The 24,181-nt window shown below is 38.6% G+C and overlaps 1 protein-coding gene across 5 annotated transcripts in view; it reads right to left on the bottom strand.

Annotated features, from left to right (window-relative positions):
- The window catches only part of apba2b (amyloid beta (A4) precursor protein-binding, family A, member 2b), a 59,531-nt gene extending 37,652 nt beyond the window's left edge, over nt 1-21,879 (bottom strand). Inside the window, exon 1 of one of the 5 annotated variants that reach the window (XM_069697623.1) lies at nt 21,556-21,879. The gene's annotated coding sequence lies outside the window, so the exon portion shown is untranslated. Of the gene's footprint in view, nt 1-21,377; nt 21,477-21,555 lie in introns of those variants that run through there. The other 4 variants (XM_069697626.1, XM_069697628.1, XM_069697629.1 and 1 more) reach the window with 4 other exon arrangements.
- Nucleotides 21,880-24,181: the final 2,302 nt, after the last annotated feature.

Genomic DNA, 24,181 nt, shown 5'->3' with positions numbered 1-24,181 from the left:
TTGACAGAGGAGGCAGACCTGCTATGTAATAATGTATGATTCAAAGCTATTTTAAGATTGCGGATTGCTAAACCTAGATTTCTTTGGGGAAATCTCACTCACACTGCTCAGTGGAAACTGTGCCAAGCAGGAACCCAGTTGGTGCTTCGATTTGGTACCGGCGCTGGCTTTGTGTTACCCTGAGACAAGGTGGAAGAACATGTATCTGCTAACATTTGTTACATCGCATCTGCTCCTGTCGGCCTGGTTTATATAGTCAATGTCACAGCAGCACATGAAGGCATCTAAAAGTAGACGTGATCACAGCTGTCTCTAGACACATCGCCATTTTGCCTTTCTCTTCTATGTCAGTGTAAATCCCCTTCAAGTCACAAGATAGAAAAGAGGATCATACATTAAGATCAAATAAGCCGTTAAGGATTTCATGTCATTTTACAATTAATAAATACCAAGACTCGCTAACACCCCCTGAAAGGTCGAAGTCACAAAACGTTTACATAAAATGTTACGATGATTTAGTGTTTAGGAATGTCAAACCCAATCAAACTACAAACAGAGAATAAAGAATAGAACAGAGCTATGACAAAGTTGAGGATCAGATCTGCCAAATGTTCAGAAAGAAATGTGAACCATTCTTCCTAAGAAATATAGATGAATGCACAGTATTTTAGGAGTTAAGAAAAGAGGAAAACAGCTACAGTGAGGTTGGCAGGTGTGATAAATGTTTGGTAGAACCGAGAGGGAACGGGGAGTTGAAAAAAATGTTGCTTCTGAATTGCAAATTAAGGTAGAGCAACATCACACAACTAAAATAAACCAATGTATAATACATTTCAGTGAAGTCCCTGGTCTACAATAATAACTGCAGTCATAAAAACTGTATTTATGGCTTTTGCATTAAAACAAAACATAAAATCAGCATATACATGAACCAACGGTAAGTGGGATGTAAAATTAGACACAAATACAAGTAGGATCATCAATAACGATAGAGGACACAAAATACTAAGTAGAAAGACTGTAGACTGTACAGATTACAGAGACTTAGATCCTTGAAGGCGTAAACGGCAGTACCAAAAAAAGATAGAAATGTAGACCTAAATTTTAGGAGATGAGAAGTTGGTCTGACAGTTATGAAGCCAAAACAAACAAAAACCCACTGCCCATTTGCCTGCAGGTTTTAAAGGCATTGTGGATGTAGCAGTGAGACATTAATACCTTCAAGTTTAAGAACAGATCTGGGAGGATTTCAGTGCAGACCAAGATTTTTGACACTTGTTATGGCCGCAGATAAAATGCTTTTACCTACTTTGCATCTGTCATTTATACAACAATCATTTGGTTTGCAGGAAAAACAGCAGTACTGGATATTTTCTACTGCTATTCCTGCCTGCTCTAATATCTACTGATTGTTTGTCTACTTGACATCCCTGTGTTGTTGCTTTTCCTAGGATTTCTTGTGAGTTGTGATTTTAGGTTTTATGCACAAAACCGACTTGAGTTGAATTGGTGTTTCCCTGAAGTGACAGAAAACATAAGACTCGTCACATACAGTATTTCTGCAGTAAAAGCATTACTTTCTCTAAAACCCTTCTGTGAAAACGGGATTATATTTTTTTCCATGATGTTTATGTTCCATCAGCACTTTTCTGATCATTGAGGGAACTGCGATGCTTTTATTTTTCTATGAAAGGTCAGATCAAAGTATAAAATAAAATCAATGCAAAGATGGCAGCTTGTAGATACATTGCCTCGGTCACTTCACTGTGCTGTGCTGAGTACTAATTTCACTGTCTCTAGGAATGGAGCCAGGGATAATCAGAAACAGCAAGGACAGAGAACGGTCTGACGGGTTCAGCAGGGTTGGCTGACCAAAACAAAGCCAACAGCAGCACTGATCCCATGATAACAGAAATCTGGATTATTGCAGCTCTCATTTGTATCCCCTTACATCACATCACTCGGTATCTGATCTCTTACTCTAAAACCACACTGCACACTTTATTGACTCTTAATACTTTAGCGTCTACATAGGGGTCGAGCTGCCTTGTGGATAAAAAGGCTTGAGGTTGACCTGCTGAGGTTCCTCTGAGCATCACATTGACTCACTAAATATGGACATTCGATATTCTGTATATGTATATGACTTTCTTATCAGTCACATAGGAATGAATAAAGTGGTGACAATATCATCTCACCACTAAAAACACTTTGGCTCTAGTTAAAACCCTGTAAAGTTCTGCTTGAATTTAAATTCCCATATCACAAAAATCCCATCATTTTAATTTGGTTCTATGAACGTGGATTATTCAGATGATAAAAGTGTATTGGTGCATAGTTTTTGTTCAGACGATCAAAATATTTATGGTAACCGCATATTTTGTACCAGTGGGTTGGCAAATTGGACTAAATGCAAAATCATTTTTAAGCATTTTTATGTACATATCAAGCGGCAACCAACATTGACGTCACCCACTGGTTTGTGAACAGCTGTTGTGAAGCCTCGAGTTCAGATTTTGGCCGGTGCCATCGGTTTGGAGCAGGATTTGACCATATTTGGATGAGCTGGGGCCGGAGCGAGCAGAGGATCTTACTGGATCTGATTGGAAACCCGGCAAAACTACACCCCGCCCACCGACAAACATGGCTTCTTAAAGACTTTTTTCCAATTAATGACTGGATTATTTTCAAATAGACCTCCAGAAAACTAATAAGAAGGAGCGACGTTAGTTAACAACACCAAAGTAATTTTTGGAAAGAATGTATTGACTTAGAATTTAACGAGACTAGTGGAATGGGAGTCTATGGAGCCGAAGGCTTTTTGGAGCAGTATATACAGTTAGTGGTACATGGCTGTATCTACACAAACACACTGAACATACACAAAATACCGACTGTACTGATTCTTCAGAAGTATTCAGATAATAGCAATCCCTAAAACAAGCAGAAGAAAGGGAAAATTCGGATGATTCCTCACACAGCTAACAGCATATGTGATGGCAGATGTGAACAACTTCACAGCATTGCATCGAATCAAGCCATGACTTAGAGGTTAGTTATCCCAACATTCACAGTATGGTATCACAGAACCAATGTGCAAACTAATGACTCTTTGTCCTTCCCTGCATCTTCAAAGGATTTAATCAATAAATGAACCATGGTAGATGGCAGATTGAGCACACATCACTGCAATGGACTGGACTGGCTGACTCACATTGCAAATGCAGCCATCCACAAAACAAGTCTTCTGCTGAAGTTAATTTTCTAAATCTTAACATCCATGGATTTCCTATAAATACCATCAGTGACAGGCAGATAGATGAAGCCCCATTTTGAGGCTGATTACACAAGTACTCAAGTGAGAGCGTGGTTGTGAGGCTTGTGAGTATTGTGGTTCTGAAGTTGCAGCTCCTTTTCAGGCCACATTGTGGCTCAGCGACTCGGACTGGGAATAAAGAGCTCTGCCCTGTCTCTCTTTAATCCCTTTAAATTATGGTCAAAATGAACATGGATGGGAGAAGTTGGTTGGTGATGGATGTCATTCAAGTGACTGCAATAACAGAGACTGTAATACACCGCTGAGTGTCAGGATGATACAGAGCTCTATTAATTTCTCTCTCTCTCTTGGAGAATAGTGCTGTACCAGGGTGGATAAATATTACAGCAGAAGATTAATAAATGATGAGGGGAGGCAGTGTGAAAAGGCTCCAAACACTCAACTAGCATCGTCCGCCTCCACCCCTGGACAGTATGCATTGAGTCATGTTGTCCCATGATGTTCCTCCTTGTCTGTCATCAGATCACAGTCTGCCTGCTTCCTCACGCTATCCTCCCTCTCTTCATGTTACTCCTGACATGTCATTTTGTAGTTGTACTTATCAAGAGCTGGTTCTGAATATCTATCTATCACAATACTTCAGGACAAAAACTTGCTGATTACTGATATATTTAACCATGATCAGTAATTTGGTATGATAACCAAGCAGGTTTAGTGTACTCAAGAACAGGCAATAAATAAATAAAAAATGTTGCAGTAGTGAAATAGTAAATGAAGCAATGCAATACAATTTGAACTGTTGTTGTGTATGTTTGTGCGATAGTTAGCTAGGAGGAGGCAGGTTGGGCGGATGATTTGATACGACAGCGCACCCGGTTGCAGGACACCATTTTATTTCCTGTTTTCAACTTTTTTCATGTTGTATAACTTTAAGGAAGTAGTAACTTTAACACACAACATGATTCTAGTAATCATTTTAACCCAAACCATTATATTTCCCGAACCCTAACCAAGAGGTTTTTGAGCCTGAACCTAACCAGAGTACACTTCTATGGGTCGGATGGGAAGAAGCGATCTGCAAGGTCGCATGGGTTGAAAGACTTGTTGTTTTCAGTCAGTCATAGCAAAACAATAAATATGTGTCAGCTCGGGAAAGTTCATGAGCTTTGTCTATGATGCATAAAAATACTAACACAGTAGAAGTTGCTCTATCTGGAACCAAGTTATTGACACTGTCAACAAGGACTAATGAAAACCAATAATTGCACTATTGCACCATATAGATTGATACACTAAATAAAAACACTGCAGATACAGAAGCTTTAATGTAATAAAAGACACTGGGAAAATGACACTTTTCACCCTGCTAAAAAAAAACCTCTATACTCCTACTCTTTCAGTCTATGCAGTCAATGTCTTGACCTTTCCCTTCTGTACATTTTCCATCCTTCCAGTCCTTATTCCATCTCCTCATCTCTTCCACTCTCTGGTTGTTTCTATGTTACAACTCAGAGGACAGCCAGACAAGTTAAGGAGCTCCCTTGGGCCCATTGCTATGTCTGCCTTTTCAGCTCCTAGCTTCAAGTCTGTGTACCAGTGCACAGAAGTACACAATATTGGACATCATCCTATCATTATTGTCATGCATTTTCCAAGTGTCTCCAATTTGGGAGGGCGAGAATACTTCATGTGGCTCTATAAAAATGCCTCCCACACTAGTCAGTATACCATTATATTTCAATACCCTGCCAAAACACAGTAAATATAACTTACTGATATCTGTAAGGAGGCAGAGGTGCTCTACCATTTGTTCCAACTGAAGACCGAAAACACAAAAGCAAAAAAACTGAACATCAAACTTACAACCAACGTAAAAGAGACACAATTCAGTCTGATGATTGAAGATTGAGCTGTGGACTCTTTCTCCTGCTTCAATGTGCAGACAATTAGAGGCAGTGATGACAAATGGGATTGTTGGGGCAGAGTGGTGAGAGGACATCTGGTGAAAACAAAGACTGATGCTGTGGGCAGATGTCAGTTGACTCTGAAAATCAGGTCTCAAATTTATAATAGAGGTTTTTGTAGCTGCAATATGCTCAGGATGAAAATATGACGTCCAAACCCAGCTGCAGATCCACACTGAACACTCTTACTCTACAAAATATTATGGGATATTATGCAATATAAGGATATTATTCATTTTTCACACTTTTGAGTTTAAAAAAAAAAATACTGGTTACCCTGAGGTGGTGTGATACGTCTGTGCTAATTTGTAAAGAACAATTATGTTCGCAAGTCAGTCTGACCCACGTGCTTTCATGTACTATTATAGTGGCAAAATAAAACTGCCTTTGTTGGTAAGAACAAGCTGCCCCACACGTCACGGTGCTACAAGAGATAATGAAAAAGACAGATGCCACAGAATGGCTCCAAAGGACTGAAAGCTCAAACATGCTTTTGCTCGTAGGCAAACCTGTAAGGGAGTTTGCACAGACAGTACATTTATCTCCACAAAAGTATAATTCCACTGTCTCTGCTCAACAAGACACTTAAACAAACACCATGTGTGCACAGTGCAGTGTATATATATATACATACATATATATATATATATTATATAAATATATATACATTTTATATATATGTGTGTGTGTGTGTGTGTGTGTGTGTGTGTGTGTGTGTGTGTGTGTGTGTGTGTGTGTGTGTGTGTGTGTGTGTGTGTGTGTGTGTGTGTATCAAATTATTTTATTTGAGCAAACCTGGTGAAGCAGCAGCATTAGCTCAGCTGCATTGTCCCAAACTCTGACAGCAGCGTTTCACCATCTGCCGTTAAGCCAGGCCACATGTCACATCTCATCCTCGCGGCCTGAATCTCCCTTGTGACAGCCTCAAGGTTGCAGCACCCACTTGACAGTTGAATCAGATCAACCAGAAAACACACCACCATCACCATTACCACCAGCAGCAGCAGCACCACCACCACCAGCAGCAGCATACACACTTTTAGTGTCAGTATGATGGCTCTTTCATAACAGCAAGTGGGGGTTGTGCTGATGAAAATGAGAGGGTCATAAAGAAGCAGGTAAAACATGGACAGGTGTAAGATGTGATAAAGGCAGCGACAGTGCTGAGTAACAGAACAGCTCACCTGCCATGATGCCCAAATGACACAAAATTATATCAAAAGGGTTTCTGCTTGGCTCATGCAATAATTACGGATGAAAGCAACAAATAATTAAAACATTAAGTTAAAGCTTTAGTTAAAACTATATATCTGCTGTTGGGTCCTCAGTCAAGATTCATTTGTTTGTCTGAACAAATGTTGGACAGAGGGAATAAAGACTGGGAACAAGTAGGCTTTTGAATTGCAGGTAAACAGTCATGGATTCATTCTCCCGAGAGTGTAGATAGGAAAAGAGATGAGCAATGGCTGAGCAAAATACAATGGAGAAAACAGGGAAAACAGCAACTTCCAGAAGATGCTTATTTCTGCAATTTGTTCTAAAATATACAAAGAAAATATTCAAGATTTGTTTTCTCAATATCAGTGGCAACACAGACACACACAAGTTTGCATTCTGCTTGTTAAGACAATGCTTTGACTTTTAATAAGCCGAGAAGTCTTACACCAACTTAAACCAAGACATTCTCATCCCCTAACCTTGGCCCATGCATAACTCTGCTTACTCTAACCTTAACTGTAAAACTAAGTATTAGTCCTTAGAATAACAAATGAACATTTTTATGGAGACATTTTTATTTTTGTTCCCACAATGTGAGAAATACATAACACAAATGTGTGATAAGTAGTGACAACGACAGCGTCTCTCCCATGTAATCACTGCTGTATTTCACCATGGCTTCCGTCCTACTTGCATACAGCCCTGAGGCTTGTATTGGTCCCACAAGTCCAACTCGTACTGCAGCACACTGCAGTATTCAAGACAAAACACTCAGCAGATCACATTAAGAACCAAACCAATGGGGAAAAAAAACATGGTAAGAAGAGTTACTCAAGTCAGCCGCAAACTAGGAATCCTGGTTTATTGTATAGCCTATCTCCAAGCAACATGTCATCTTAAGCACTGAGGCAAACATGGCACAACTACATTTGTTTCAGTTTTTGTATCAGCCTAAATCAAGATATATCAAGACATTTTTTTTTTTTATTAATAACTGCTGCTTTTGATGCCTTTGTTTCTGCTTTCCTTAATTCCCTTACCAGTGTCAGATCATTCCTGACTAATCAGTACAAGACTTGTTTTACTGTAGCGTAATAATTGGCTGTAAGCATTCAACCCAGAAATTAGAGGCAAATCTTGAACGCACGTGTGCTTGTGATTGAATACAGAACAGATGTTGTGTAGACAGAAAACTGTGCAGTTCATGGGTCCATGGACAGATCATGAGACACCATCACTAACTTTAACTCTTCCCTTACTCCAGCCTCAAAACACAGCAAATTACCACAAACACAACAAAATGGAAAAAAGCTCACACAAGCATTCCTCAAGGATGATGATAGACTTGTTTAGCATAATTAACTGCAATTAAAAAGGTCATGCTTTATTTATTTTTTCCAAAAGTCTAAATCAGCCCAAATCAGAGTAGGTACACATGTAAGAAATGTTATTTGCTATAAATACAAATGTCATTTATAAGCCTAAACCTCCAGGTGACATCCTAGAGGGCATAAATACTCCCTCTGAAAATGTCATGGTTTAATTGTTTTAACATCCTCAAACTTCATTCATTGAGAGAGTACCATTCTTTTAAATTTTTAAGATTTGAATATTTGGAGTTTAACAGGAATGAGTCCTTTCACTCCGCAACAAGAAATGCTAAATGTAATTTTTCATGGAGTTGAGAAGGGCTCCATCACTTTGGTATTTTTTTGTTGAGCTGCAACTATCAATTCTTTGAATTATTAGTTAATCTGCTGATTATGTTTTATTGTTTCAGTTTATAAAACATCAGAAAACTGAAAACATTTCCGTCATAATTGACCTGCACCCAAAGGGACACCAGTCAATATTTTGTGTCCAAAAAGTCTAAAACCCCCAAGAATCCAATATCATGTATTTATATTGAATATAAAATTAGACAACCAAAAGCAGTTAATATCCATATTTGAGAACCTGGAACCATACAATGTTTGGCATTTCCTCTTGAAAAAAATAACCTGATTGATTAATAGATTACCAAAATAGTTGCACATTTATTTTCTAATAACTGATTAGTCAACTAATTGCTAAAACCAACAATCATTATTGACTGACCTACCTATTATTTAGGAATTGCCATATTTCAGATACTGTATACTGGAATCTCTCGGGGGGAGATATGATACAATGACTTCCTTTCTGAAAAATGCTTTGTTATGAACCTCGTAAAGAGAAGGCATGCTAATGAGCATAACCTGTGGACCTCAATACTATGCATATGTGTGCACACACAAGCAAACACACATAAAAGCAAGCTGACAGCTACAGTATATAACACACTTGTATGCACACCTATGTCTCAGCTCAGAGCCCATTTCCAGCAGAAAATCTATCCCTATTGATCTGCAACCTCCCTCCTCTCTCATGACGGGCAAAGGCTCACAGTACCATGTTCACTCTGAAGCCTTGCATAAGCTGTTCCCTGGCTTTAACACCCCGTCAACATTTTACAAGGTTGCTCTCTGCACCTCCTGCCCCACAGCCATAACTAAGCGTTCCTTTCCAAATTACAGACCTACAGATGGAACAGAGGATGAAATGAGAGTGCTTCAAGGAAGAGCACAGATTAACAAACTGCAGGGTGCGAACAGTCCACTTAGGGTGTCTTGACCTACAGCTTTACACTCTGGGTGGTATAGCAGTCAGCGTTAACAGGATAAAATGTGTGACTGATACTCTTCATGTTTTATTAAGGAATATGCTGCCTCATATTGTGTATAACATCGCAACAGGCGGATGATAACATTGTTCTATGAACACTGACACAAGAACTCATAATGTTATTTTCAAATTCATTATCTGTTCAGTTCAACCCACCTGTATTAATTCTTTCATTAGTATTCCTCAGCTAACCTCGACCTGCCCAAAGTTGAGGTCAGCACAGACAGCTCCAATTTCAGCATGTAAGACCAAACCAACGTACTGTTTCTGAGTTTATGGCTTAAGTGCTGAACCTTTCTTCTGACCTTTAAAATGCATCCTGAACCAAAATCAGAGCATACATTGAACTCCTTGATGCAGTGCCTCGGCAATTAGTTTAATGCAGTGCAGTGTGTGTTCAGTGTTTGCCTACAGATGCACAGTCTAAAAAATGTAAATAACAGGTAAACCACACATCCAAAATAAAACAGAAGATTGGATGATTGAACATGAGCAGTCTGAAATGTATTGATAGCTCTTTAAATACATTGACTAATATTAGACAGCACTACTTTCCTTTAATTTCAGTTTCCCGCTGATGTAAGCAACATTTGGTTTAAGTATTTGGTTGACCTTTGAAGTCTGCAGAGCTGCTTCTAAGATGAGACACCATTTGTATTTTCTACTTACTTTATATTCATGGTTAGCTGCTTATCTCTCAGCAAACTGAAAGCCATTTGTGAAATCTCAAAGCTCTCCAATTTACAACTCTGAACGTCTTTCCTGTCACTGAGCACACCAGCATGCATAATGGGCAACAGATAACAGCCCGAATTAAATCAGTGACAACTGCGGTCTTATCTTAAATTAAATGTTTGCATTTAGTTTTTTACTCTTAATATTTGTGAGTAAATTACATGATGCACCATTCGAAATAAGACACTCATTAAGGCAATCAGCACCCCACAGTCACCTAAACCCAGACCTGTTGACTACAGTCCTGTTTTCCATTGAAATGGCATTCCAAAAACACTGCAATGCATCATGGGATGTCATAATCTAAATTATAGATGTGATTAATGTATAAATTTGTTTTCCATTAATTAATGGATTAACAGATTGACCAGTAATATAAATGGATACAAAATATTAGAAAGTACATTTTTGACTGTCAGTTAGTATTTTAGTGCATTTAAATTTTACCCTCAGATACTTTAAGCTCATTATATATATTGTGACATTTCATAGAAATAAATCACCCCTAAAGGTGCCCTAGAAATATCCTGATGTAAACATCATCCATGTTTGACCTCAGATCCATAGACCAACAGATACAACAACCAGAATAGGCCCTGAAATAGAAAGCACTTCTTCAAAAGCTTCTTTCTGACACTGTTGAATTGTTATAGAATCCTTCATGCTATAATTCTTCCCCCAATAAGGTGGGTGAGTAACAGCAATATGAATGCTCTACATAACAACACTGCAGAACAGAGAGGAAGCTTTAGCCAGAGATATAAAAAGGTGCCTGCTGAGTCCTGTCACATTCAGGTGGGCTCATTCAGTGTTTTCATACCTTTTTCATACTTCTTTGCATTACTCTCTCTTTGCATGGGACTCAATCAAAAGCAACTTGTATGCTAATATATTAATCAAATGTAATCTAATCTCAAACTAAACTACACAAGTGAAACTTTGTAAATGCATTGTAACGCAGACTGAAATAACTTCCGAGATTCAACGAGGGATTTTTACTGACAACTGATTACTGACAATTATTGGAGATCTTTGGTAGCTAAATTTAAGAAAATGTCAAATATCCTTGTGGTGAGACAAGTCAAAATATATGCGTGTTACTCGTAAAGTTTAGGTTTTAGGCACCATTGACCACCATCAAGTATTAACTAATATTTTTATATCAACAATGACTCAAGCAACTTATTGTAAAGTGAAACGGTTACTAGTGCTGCTGATTTCATGGAGCATAAACATCCTAGATGATCAAGTATGCTGCAAAAAAAAAAAAATCCTATTAATAAACCTGCAACTATATCTGCCCCATTTTTTATGAAAAAGTTAGAACTAAAAGTTTGGTTTCACCTCTATCGATCTCCCTCTTATTTCTTCTCTTTTTCCTTGGTATTTCTTTTTTATCTGCATGCCCCCCTCTTTCCATGCTACTCTCAGAGCAAGTCTGACACTATAGATAAAACAACCATCTGGTTGTGTTCCCTCAGCTTTATCACACAAATGATGAACAATCATAGGTACTGTCAATCAACAAACATGCATGGCTATTGAAATAACGACCTTGAGGAAAGCACTCCAAAGCAATTTCACATTCAGCCTGATTCACATTCATCATTCTTGAATAACAACACCATACTGCATTAGGGAAATAAATTTACCTCTGCATTTTATAGAATACATCGCTTCTTTGGAATAGCAGCAATCTTTCACTGCTGGGAAAAGAAATTTACCAGATGTGAATTTGTCTGCACACTCCAACAATGACAGCAGCAGGTGAGGCTCTGCACATCTAAATGCTAATGTCATGCTGCTCCTCAAACAAAAGCAGTAGCTAATGAGCTGGCTTGGTGAATGCATCTTAAGCCTAAGTGATGTCATAAGTGACAGCATACTGAGAGAGAGGAGTCATTTTACGACTCACGACGCAGCAGGAGGGAAGGTAAAATGGGTACATCAAGGTCACGCATTCACTTGTTCTAACCCCCACACACATAACCTGAAAACAAACAGTGGCAAAGCAGCCTACGCACATCGAATACCTGCACCTTCTTCTTTAGTTTGTAAAAATCTCAACACTGTTTAACATAAAATGACAAATTCTGGACTTCTATTACAGAATTCTGCAAATTGTTGACACAGGAGGTACATACATAAATGTACATGCACTCTCACACTCACAAGTTTGCAACAGACATGCTGAGTATGTTATGAAAGAAAAACTAATAATGAGCAATTAGAGCAAATGAATGCAGTGTTCTTTTAAAACAGCTATGGAGGAAAATCCCAAAGTACTTTTGAACCAATTGATTAAAATGGCATTAAAATGGCAACCACGGAAATGGTCAAGGTCAAGGCTAAAAGCATAACTAAGAGGAATATGGTCTGCTCTGTCCATCCTGACAGATAATTGAGCAACTCCAAGGAGGTAGGTCTGATAACTAAATGACTTTGAATGACAAAGTATGATTGTCTGATTGAATTTAAAACTCTATTTCATTTATCAGAAAGTAGTGCTGTATGTACATGTATGTGCATATAAACATGTGCCTCTTCATTATCACGTCACGCAGCACCTGGCACACGTCCTGCAGTTTGTACATTGAGTACTGGCATGTCTTCACTGCATCTATCAGCGATCTATTTTGGTGGATACACTCTGGCTCGGTGCCCTGGACTCCTGCTTGAAGCTATATATATATGATTTAGATGTTTCATGTTCTCGAATCCTGTTGTGATGTACCAACAAAAGAAAGTCACCGATCAATATTATGGTTGGGCTACTGAAGATACGGTAAGCTCTAAAACAAAATGGTAACTTTTATCTCATTTGGATTTTTCTGTTTAAAAGGGGAGTTCTTGTATTTTACACTTAGTTTACTTGTACTGGGAGTAATACTTATCTTGTGAATACAGTTGTATAATATCCTCCTGTCTATAGTTTTGAATGCACTTTCTACAGTCTGACCTATAATGTTATCAAAGAAGAAACACAATTCTTTAGATTAACTGAGCAGATGGTGACTTATCAACATTTCATACCTGATGTTTTTCATTCAATTAAATTGTAACTAAAGGCTGGGAACATTGTTATTAAACCTGCCAGTCAAAACTGTAGTTCTTTCTCAGACAACAAAATTCATTACAGATCACAACTTCAACAAAGGAAAACATGCCCCTAAAAACTGTGATCAAGGGGCAAAAATGTATTAATTAATTATATGAACAAGTTCCAATAATTTTTTTAGACAGTGGGGGGGCAAAAGTTGCCCCTGAAATATTCTTACAATTTCCTACTGCTCAATTATATCTTTGTACTTTGCTTATTTATAGTTTTCATGGAAAAAAAAAAAGGTTACAAGCTGACCCTTCAGTCGTGTCAGTGAGGAAAATTTAAAGAATTTGGATTTCATAGATGAATTTGATCAAATGATTTGATACAACATAATCAAACCACAAACTGACACATATTGTAGCCGTTTCTTCAAGAATAAAAAAAAATGGGGCACCTTCTAACATTCAGGGGAATTAAAAGATATTAAAAGAGTAGAGACAAGTTGATACAACTGCACCATAGGTACATTTAACAGCTGTTTAAAATATATTGACCTACATCTCAGAGGACACAACTCTGAAGGGAAAGCAGACAGTTGGCACGGAGACAGATCCAGTTAACGAATAAGGCTGTTTCAATTCTTCTCTTTCTCTGTCTCACTCTCTCTCTCTCTCTCTCTCTCTGGGTGCCACCTCAGAGCCATTCTTTAGTGCCACCCATGATTAATGCAGCTATGAATGGGTTTCTCTTTCACCAAGCTCTGTGGGAGAAGGGTTTCTTTCACTCTCTCTTTCTTTCTTTGCCATTTTGCTTTCCTCCCAATGTGACCTGATTTAGTCACAGTGTGAAACTGATTTGAACTCATTTACATGCTACTTTCATCGAGAGGTAAAATGACGTGCATGTATCTCATTGATTGTAGAAGACACCAGTGCACTTGGGAGAAATATTCTGCAGTTTAAACGATATAGTTCACTAAATCAATATTCATAAATTTAACTAGATAACAGCATAAAGAAACATACTCTTCATGTGGTACCAAGCGGAACTGTCCATTTCCACACTAACATGCAATAAGGAGAAATGTGTTATCATTGGTTTACAGTAGCGCTAAACTGAGGGTTTCCATTGTTGGTCTCCCGGTCTGGGTCGGGCCTTTTGCATCAACAAAATGCACCTTTTATGTTGGTATTTCCTGCATAGTGCGGCCTAATTTTTGTCTGAGAGTTCACTCTTTCATGTACACATTATGATCATCTTTCACAGAATGGGGCGTGTGCACCCAAGAGTTAGCTTTCTGCCGTGAATACAGTGACGCCATAGTGTCAAGGAAGTGACGGTATAAAACATACAGCATATGAAGGGAAATCAAAAAGTTCAGAAACTGCTCCTGTTGTGTTCCGTGCACCTAAAACCTGAGCAGAGAGCACACATCAAATTTTGTGTCAAATATTTGGGGAACAGCAAGAAGTCACAGGAAGCCAAATCCAGCTTAAGCTTTGCCAAGGTCATTGTGCCTGACTTTATCTGAAACAGTATTAATTGGGCCATATTTTGTATGTACTATGTCTCATGGGTTTCTTTCTCGTGTTGTGTTGTGTGGCTGTGCGTAACTATGGTGCGTGATCTGGTGTCAAATTAGTGATGCTAAACAACCGACTGGAGTACACCTCCTCATTCAGCTCAGAATCTTCTGTCTGGTCTCATCAACACTTTCCCATATAATGTTTTTCCACGCAATGACAAATAAATTATGAACCAAATTTGTTATGAAACTAGAAATATGCATACATTTCTCACTAAATAGAAAGCTTTTATTTTTCCTTAGAGACAAGCAACAATAGATAAATAGACTCTCTCTATATATCTTTTTGTTCTTCTATATTGTCATTTTGTCATTGTTTTGTCACTGTTATTTTGTAATTATTTGTTTGAAATTAATTAACTGATAACAATACTGAGTTGAGACCTACAAAAAGTTGCTGTATTTATTGCCAGCAGAGATTCATCAGTGGACACTTTGGGCCTGATTTACTAAGATCTCAAATAAAGGTACTAAATTGCATGTTCCTTCCAAAAGTTTGCACATTTCTTTTGCACACGTTTTGCAGGTGATTTACTGAGAAATTGCGTCATTGAAATCAGGTGCAAATTGCTGTATTTAAATGAGGTGTTTGTGTGTTAAAGTGATTCCAGCCATGAAAAAACAGAGTGACCGCAAAAGGAAAAGGAAATCTGATCCCATTGAAATTAAGAAATATAAATATACCAAGAACAAAACACTTTATAGGAGATTATCAACAAGGTAAATACTGTGGAAAAACCAAAAAGGCGAAGAAAAAAAAAGGCTGAGTAATAAAACGTCTGCAAATACAACAGGAGGATCGGTGGATGACATCCTCTAACAAACATCGTTCAGGTGAATTAGTTTCATTCAGTGTCTCGTGAGTGCTCGTGAACCTGATGAAGCTACCTGTGAATAATTTTTTCCCTCTATTATCTCAAAAATGTTTAATGGGTGTAAAACCACATTCTCTACGTATTCTTTGGTTTCCTGCGTCTCCTTCTCACCACAATAAAAGCAGCCGTCTCTCCTGATGTTCGTCTGATTAATACGCTTCTTTCAGTCCTACTAAAATACACATCAATCACTTCTCCTGTTTCTACTTTCAGGTTCAGTAAATATCGTTGCGGGAGCTAAATTGTTCTATTTGAATGTTTCCTCTCAGTATTTTGCACCTTAAAGCAGAAACGCCCAATATTACATGCATGCAGGAAAACAGCAAAATGGACGTGTGTTAAATTGCACCTTTGAAAGACGCAATCCTCGCTGCACGTCCTTAGTAGATCTGCTTGGAAATTTCTTGCGGGTGGTGTGAAGTTTGCACGTGATTTTACACACACAAACCTTTAGTAAATCAGGTCCTTTGAGTTTAATCATTTTTTCTGGCTCTCAAACAGGATGTAATGGTGGTTGCTTTAGAATGAGTTTTATGCTAACATGTACCTTAAATAAAGAAGTGTTTCCAAATCTATCAACTTTTTGAGAGACATTGACAAATTTCATACAAATAAAAAAGTAACAAATCTTAATATTAAAGATTTTTATTATTATTTTAGCTGTGAATCAGAATTGGCCATAGAAGCCGTGGCTGACTTAAATTTTTGTTGTTTGTGTTGTGTTATAATGTCATCAGAAAAAATACTCAAATTATTATATAATGCAACATTTAAGCATGGAAATACATCCAACTTCAAATAACATGCTTAAATGTTTCTGACCTAAAGTCAGCTGTTAAGGATTACTTAAAAACATATTTGATCTAACATCATCAAAATAACTATAAGAGAAAAGGTCTTTCAAACATCAGTGAAGATAATATCATGTTTGTTTAATAGGGGGACAATAAAAGAGATCTAGTACACCACCTGTCTGCTTTGAAGACCTTAGACTAGAAACAATGGGCCCAGAGTCATTTTGAACGACAAGAAAAGTGAAACCAACACATTCTGGTGGCCTGCAATATTTCTTGCAAACGTCTTCATGCCTCAACTAGTCTCTGCTTTGAAATTGATTACTTGAAGGCCTGGGTCACTGATGCGTTGAAGAATGTCAAGGGAGTAAAGACAAGTTTCATGCATTCTGGAGACAGACTTTTCCGACCATAATGGATTTTACAGCAGGACCACAGGAGCAGGACGGAACGCTGTCACTGACAAGAAACAAAGACAATATGTCAAAGTGAAGGCAGCTGATGCATGTTGCAGCTCGCAGCTTTATCATTAGTACAGAAGTGATTTTCTCTCTCTTTTCCTTTGTCTTTGATTCGAAAGGATGTGAAAGTTTGCACGCTATGCATACACCAGCTGAAGCATCATGGAGCTCCTGAGGTTCTTGCCCACTCAAAGAGAAAAAAAACAACCATCACGCAACCATTCAAAGACTGGCTCATATTTTAAGAACTGTCACGAACAATGATACCAAAAATCCAAACAGAGCGCCCTTAACCACCCCTGACTGATCCACAGAGTGTGACCTGGATTTCTGCATGTTTCTTTACCTGCTAGTAGAGAGCAACAATACCAAGTCACATCCCAGAGCCGAAAGTCAACACTTTATTGAGAATAATGCTTGGCCTCTCTAGGATTGGTAAAGTCACTTCAGAATATCGTTACCAGTGGCTGAAAGATAGCTTTGTCAAAATCAAAGAAGTCCAGTGCAATTTTAAAAACAAAAAAAACATGACAGAGGCATAAACATAGATCACACTTTCAAGGAAAAAACAGAATCAAATGAGACAGCGCTGTCACAACAACCCGAGTAACACTGATATGGTTGTTATATTCATGTGTGGGATAATAGAACAAAGTCAAGAGCTGGCCAACAAGGGCTGACCTAACTCCTTCAGGATATTCATGCTTTATTTAGAGACAGGCATCTGTAAACTTTTACAGACTTGCATTTTGTATGGTTACCGCATGGAGAATTAGATCCTTGATCAGATCTTACGTAAGAGACACTTGAGAGACAACTTTAAAAAGCAACATCTATGTCAGATTGCTAAAGCTTCAAAAATATGAGTCTATCAAGTGTGCCCTCCATAGATTATGCCACGATCACTGGATACAAATTTGAATAAAAAAATAACAAAATTTGTAGATGATTGTCAAACTCAATATGTCACGTGGATATCTAAGGAGCAGTATCATCATCTGATGCGGGATGGTGAGTCAGTTCTTGCAACCCTAACTAAGTCTTGATGCTGTAATTAAGCCCACAAGTGAACCAGAAAACTATTTCCCCTTGAGATGAACACAGAATTGTGATTAGTCGATAAACTCTACAGAAAAAGTATTAAAAAAAAATATATATGCTGGTAAAATGAAAGGCAGAAGATTAAAGTCCTTACTGTGCCAAGAGGAGAGCCAGCGGAGCTGCGCAATGGAAAACGATGATCAGAGGTACATCATCTGTACACCTATTAGGTTACAGCGCTATTATAAATAACCTTAGGAAACACAACCAGTAGGCACAGAAAGGTTCAGCATTTGTTTAATTTGTAGAGGTGCTTCTGTCAGCTCTAAATGTGTTCTTGCAACAAGGTTTTTTGCCTCTGTTTTAATCTAATTTAAGCTTGATATGGTTCACTGCAAAATTAAACTTAAGCACATACCTCTCCCAAGAGTGCAAAATCCTTTAAATGTAATATTTAGGATATTTGAACATATGTTTTACCTGCATCAGGATTCAGACCTCAGTCAACAAAGATAAAATGATCTGCAGTCAGGTTCTGGAAAACAAGACTCCAGGGTTTTGTTTAAGAATAAGCTGTACAAAAAAAAAAAATGAGTCAGACTCTTACCTACTCATTTAAAATCACATCTCAGATCCCTATACTGTACAGCTAAGTGTTTGTAATGCTGAGCAACAGAGAGACTGACTGTAGCGATGATGTCATCCAGAGATAAATGCCCCTGAGATGCTGAATAATGAAATAACTCATACAAGTGAAAGAATATGACAGCAGCAGCAACAGTGATCTTAATAGGAGGGATCCCCAATGTAGGGTGCCTACATTCATATACCAAAACCAAAATGAATACAACATTTCAAATAAAAAATTGTAACACGCCCAAGGAAGGGAACATCAATGTAAGTCTCTTTGCTTGGATTTCCTCTTAACCAAGACAACTGACCATGTTTGTAACACTGTTAAAAATAGTGATGAAACAATCAACACTGTCCTCTTAAAGAAAAAAAACAATCTGTCCAAAATCAAAACAGCATAGTCTGCAAGTCATGCCATCTTTTTCTATCAGAGCGTTCAGTTCCTTTGTTTTTAGTGTAATTTACTCGGTAACTGGCAAAAGTTATAGCCACATTAATTCATTTTCAGAGGAATAAGCAACAACTATCTCTGAAGTGTAAAGTCATATCTATCCCTCATCTGTAATTCCTCAGCACTGCTGTGTTTTCTAGTTAACACACAGCATCAGCGGGGTTCGTGGCTTTTCCTCTTCATGCTAAACCCTGTGTTGGATGGAAATCTGCTCGCTCTAATTGCTCAGACAAAGGTTTTAAACAGCAATACAGTTGTCTGTAACAACACTGCAGCACCACTCATCCTACAGGAAGGCCCTTCATTTCATGGTTTCAATTGCCTTTTTGACTTCATAACAGTTTCATGAAATGTGAAAAATCAACACTCACCTCGTAGCCATACCTATAGGGTTGTTTTTTTTAAATCAGGAAATATTTCCATCTATTACTGTACCTCCACCCACACAAATGTTATGAAGAGAGTACAAAATGTTTCGCATGTGAAATCCATAGCTTACAGAGCAAAGCTTTTAAGAAGATATTTCACATGATATTATATAATGGATAACAGATTTCCCTGTGCCACTTGCATCCACAAAGCTCAGGGACACTCATTTCTGTTACAAACATGTTATTGTTGGAACCTAGTAATTGATAGGGTAAAGATTTAATTGCTGATTTACAAACAGTTATTATTTTTCATTATTTGTGCAGCAGGTCCTGGAGGCTGCTGCCCTATTTTGGCCTTCCCCCGTTGACAAGTCAACAAGATATGTGCATCCTTCTGGGTTTCTGTCATGGCTCTCCAGGAGCCCTTCACTTTGTCTAATAGCCGTGCATCACTCTCCTCTATCTGCTCTCATCCTCTATAGTCCCGGTCATCTTCCTGAGCTGCACCACAGCCATTGTTCTTTTCTATCTGTCTGTTGTCCACTCCCAACCAAGCTCCATCTATTTTCTGTCCCACCCCTCTTTGTTGCCAGTTTTACACATTTATTTCAACATTTTAATCAACTTTCTTCATGTTACAAAACAAAAAGTGTTACCGTCTACTAGGAGTGGGTAATATGACCCTAAAATATTACAATATATCAGGGTATTTCTACAATATTTTTTTACATGATCTACTTTCAAGAACCTACAAGTGCAACCAATACATGTTACAGCTTCATACGGTATGTCAGCATAAATATTAATAAAAAAGTAACATAAGCGTAGTTTGTTGTACAGCTGACTTTTCGTAACCAAAGCACTTCCACACTACTGAAGTCGCTCCCATTTTTAGAGCCAACTCCTCCATCGTGGAGCATGTTGTTGCTGTAAAGCGTGTAACGCACGTCATTCTGTTTCGCCGTACAAAAGTATGACGTCATTAAATCACCAACTCAGAATATTGCAATTATCTTATGATTTATTTATTTTTTTAAATCAAGTTCAAATTCGACCAATATTATTACGAACGATGCAATATGCCACACACCGATGTCTACTCACTACTAGGCTAACAACACAAATTCAAATTGGTGAAATGGTTATTTGAGATAAGTTGTGTGGGTTTTTTTTGGAGACAGGGTGGGGTTTGTAGTAGCTTGTCTATAATCAGGTGTAAAAGTCTGTAATGTGTCTATTTAATGTCAGTAACTTACTATAATGAATCATTGCAAACATAGCCAACTATTGATTTGAATTCTCTAGTCTTTAAACCGCACTGTATCATAGAAAACCCTATACATAATTGGTGTTACCTTTATGCAGCTTATTGTTCTATAGACAGCACAGTGGGCAGGCATCAACATTACTGCTGCTGTGAGAGAATCAAACAACACAAGACTTGCGCTGTAAACATTAGACAGCCGAAAGGGATGTCAGACAAGTGGAAGATGGCTACTGAAATGCATTCTGCATGACTGCATGAGGAAAGACGCTATAAGGACACAACACTGGGTGATACAAAGCAGACCCTGTGAGCCTGTCCACTGCTCCCTCAGAACAATGGACAGCCAGACACTACGCCTGTCAGCAACTGTCCTCCCCTGTGGCTGGGACTAAGAGATACACAAATCCTCCACTAAATAACAGGCTTCACACAAACACCTCACACAGTGTTTACATCTTGACAACTTGATTTCAAGCAGAGGATATTAAGGTGAAAATGCCAGAAAGTATCACTGTTTTCAACTTTTTAACTTTTGCTAACTCAGTACTCTGTCATTCAATTGTTGGACAAGTGTGGGGTGATATTTTGAACGAAATAAGCACATATCATGGTTGAATGAGTCATTTCCACAGAAGAGACCTCGGAGAAGCCCGCACACGCCTGAGGTGCCATTTAATGAAACGACGCTGGAAAAGATGTGGACCATTAAGGGCAGCTAAAAATCAATGACCTCCCTACCTCAAGAAAAACTAAAGGCCTATTCGCTATATAACTATAATCGATCATTTCAGGCGTAGACTGGGCTGCGTGTGGATGAATCACCGAGAATTGTTGCATTAGGTGTGATCTGACTTCCGAAGGCAGCCCGAGCCTTTGAACTGAGTCCACGTGAAAACACGCGGTCTGAATTACACACAGGACTTCTGAAAGAAAAAAGGCTTTCGGCCAAAGCTCACCGCCCTGTTGTTACCACTGATGCTGCTGAGGACAAATCCACAGGCTGAGCGATCAGCAGCATCCGTCCACCGTCCTCCGGATGCCTCGGAGGAGGAACACGACCACAAGCTCGATGGTTCGATGGGGGGGTGATGATTAACTGTGTTGTATTATAATTACAATAATACCATGTCTTACCTGGAGAATGGCATATGCTGATTGAGTCACCTCCCTTGCAGATCTGTGAAGGATGGAGCAGGCTGGTCGAGCATCACTCAGTGTGTGTTTCGCCGACAGAAAGCGTACGGAGCACAAGCGCCTGACGACGGCGCCCCGGAACGAGTATAACACAAGACGAGCCCACTGCAGTCGTCTGGCCGGTGAATGCACGGAGCGAGCTACCCCACCCGAGCAGCGCGAGCCCGACCGTTACTTGGACAAGGAGTCATTCGTTACCACAGTAACGACTGGGAACAGACATCCGGGGGATTCAACAACCAACCCAACCTGTTCAGCTGCAAGGCGTTTTACAGCAACAACAGAGCCCGCTGTCCGCTGCATAAACAAAAACTGAAAAAAAAAAAAAAATAAAATAAAATAACGTCATTGTACATTATGACCGGTCTTCAAAGGGCTGGCACTTCCAAACAGCGATTTTTGAACTCTTAATTTCTCACATAGTAGCCTGCCGTCTTTTCTTCCCTCCTCATTTAAGGTCATCTGGGCGATTCATAAATAAACTACATTACCCATGATGCACTACGTTACGCTCACCTGTTACCGGTCTGTCCGGACCTGCTTTTCTCTGTCGGCGGCTCGTCGAAGTAAAATCACATTAGCCTTACAGTAATGTCGGCCTGGCTCTAAACGGACACACGGAGAACTTCCTCCGGATACAATTCAGTTTAACTCCAAAATACTGTAAGTATGAGAATTATGGATACCAAAAATGTCTAATTCTTGTTGAATTTACACTACCATCAAATATTGAATCAGACAATGCAATCTTGTTTTCAAATTAAAAGCCTTCCAGTGTTTTATATAATACACGGTCAAGCCATATCCTAGGTTTGTGACCGTGTGCTGTTACTCAGATAATTGAAATGGTTGTACCATTGAATGAATGGCTTTACGTTGTGAACGTCAGTAATACTGGTGCGTTCATAAGGAACTGGTTTGTGGGAGAGTTCCCAAATCTGAGTGGGAGAAATCACCTGAATGCCCATCGAACTGGGAACTTCCCATAAGGAGAGTCTGAGGTTTTCGAGAGCTGGAGAAGAAGGTCTGACCTCACTCCACGTGGCAATGCCTGTGTTGAAAGGAAGAAGTATTTTTGCTGGGAGCACTTCGTGGTTAATTTAGGTCATACTAATTAGAGCAAGATATTGTCAGTTAAACAATACTAATTAAGCTGCTGGTATATTGACAGACAACCATAAGTGGTAACAGCCCTCCCACACGGCTCTTACTTTGTTGCAATTAGTTTGCTGTCTGTTTTAAACGTTATCTGCTAGAATGACACGTACAAAATATTAATGATCCTATTTCGCCCCTGTGATGGTCTGCATGGGTGATGACATGGTTGTTTGTCACTTTTCTGCATATAGGCAGCTGATTTCTTGGGGGCTGCCATCCATGTTGACTCTTTGTTGTTGTCATGTGAACGTTCTCGACTGGGAATTCGGAGGTTATCGAATGGGAACTTTTCCAATTCCCAGCTGCCTGATTACACCATATCTCCTAGTACATTTTTTTTTTTTGCTGGAGAAATTCAGAATGTAATACTTAATGATTTACTTGCTATTTTCTGACATTTAAGAAAACAAAACAGCTAATCGATTGAGAAAACAATTCACACCTTGATAAATGATTACAATAATTATTTACATCTACGAGATGGCAACCTTGACTGCCACCTCACCTCCTGCCACCCTTTTAGCCTCCAGTATTTTTATTTGCAGTCCACCTTATGCTCCAACACACATGCGCTTTCTAAGGACTGTGTTGGTATGAAAAGACTAAAATTGAAGAACATTTTCTTTACTGCTGCACAACTGTTAAGGTGGGACTACTTTCACCATCATCCAGCCTATAGATACGCTGACATTGGTGACATCTATGCAGCAGGTTATTAGATATCCATCTTACATTTCTCAGTTGCCCCCAATACAGCAGATATATATATATATATACATTGTATATATTGTATACAATGTGTCTTTCCATAAGAAGACAATTTTCACAGTTTATTTCTTCTTCTGTTTCTGGAATGACGTGTTCATTTTTGGTTTTGTTTTACTCATCAGTCATTTTCTTTGTGTTACAATCAACCACACGAGATCACAATGGCTCTGCCTTGAGCTTTATTGTATCACCCATGAGACAAAAATTTGCTTTTGTTTTTGTGTTAATTCAACTACACTTGAATCACACAATAAGGATGATTCTGTCTAAAAAAAAAATTAAAAAAAAAAAAAAAAAAATCCCCACGGGGATTAATAAAGTAACTACCTAACCTAACCTAAAGCGCTTCACCACCAGATTTCAGGCCGAGGCCAGCACCGCCATCGAGTGGCCATGGTGTAACATTGCACCTGAATCGACCACCAAAAGTGCTATTACAGATGGACTATTATTTAGACTTGTCTTTTTGTATAAGCCACATTATTTCACCAACACTTTTTAACGTGATATCTATTATTTAAGCCAATTATGCTAAGGAGACAGAGAAAATAAATAGGCCTATTAATTTAATCATGACTGCTGCATTGTGTTTGTAAGGTAAGGTGAGTTTCTTTCTTTCTTTCTTTCTTTCTTTCTTTCT

The sequence above is a fragment of the Brachyistius frenatus genome, unplaced genomic scaffold (assembly GCF_029030835.1).
Source record: "Brachyistius frenatus isolate BFR_SWC_R1_liver_20210118 unplaced genomic scaffold, ASM2903083v1 Contig_24, whole genome shotgun sequence".
NCBI lineage: Eukaryota > Metazoa > Chordata > Actinopteri > Embiotocidae > Brachyistius > Brachyistius frenatus.
Note: the sequence above shows the minus strand (reverse complement) of the source record. Positions and strands in the feature narration are given on the sequence as shown.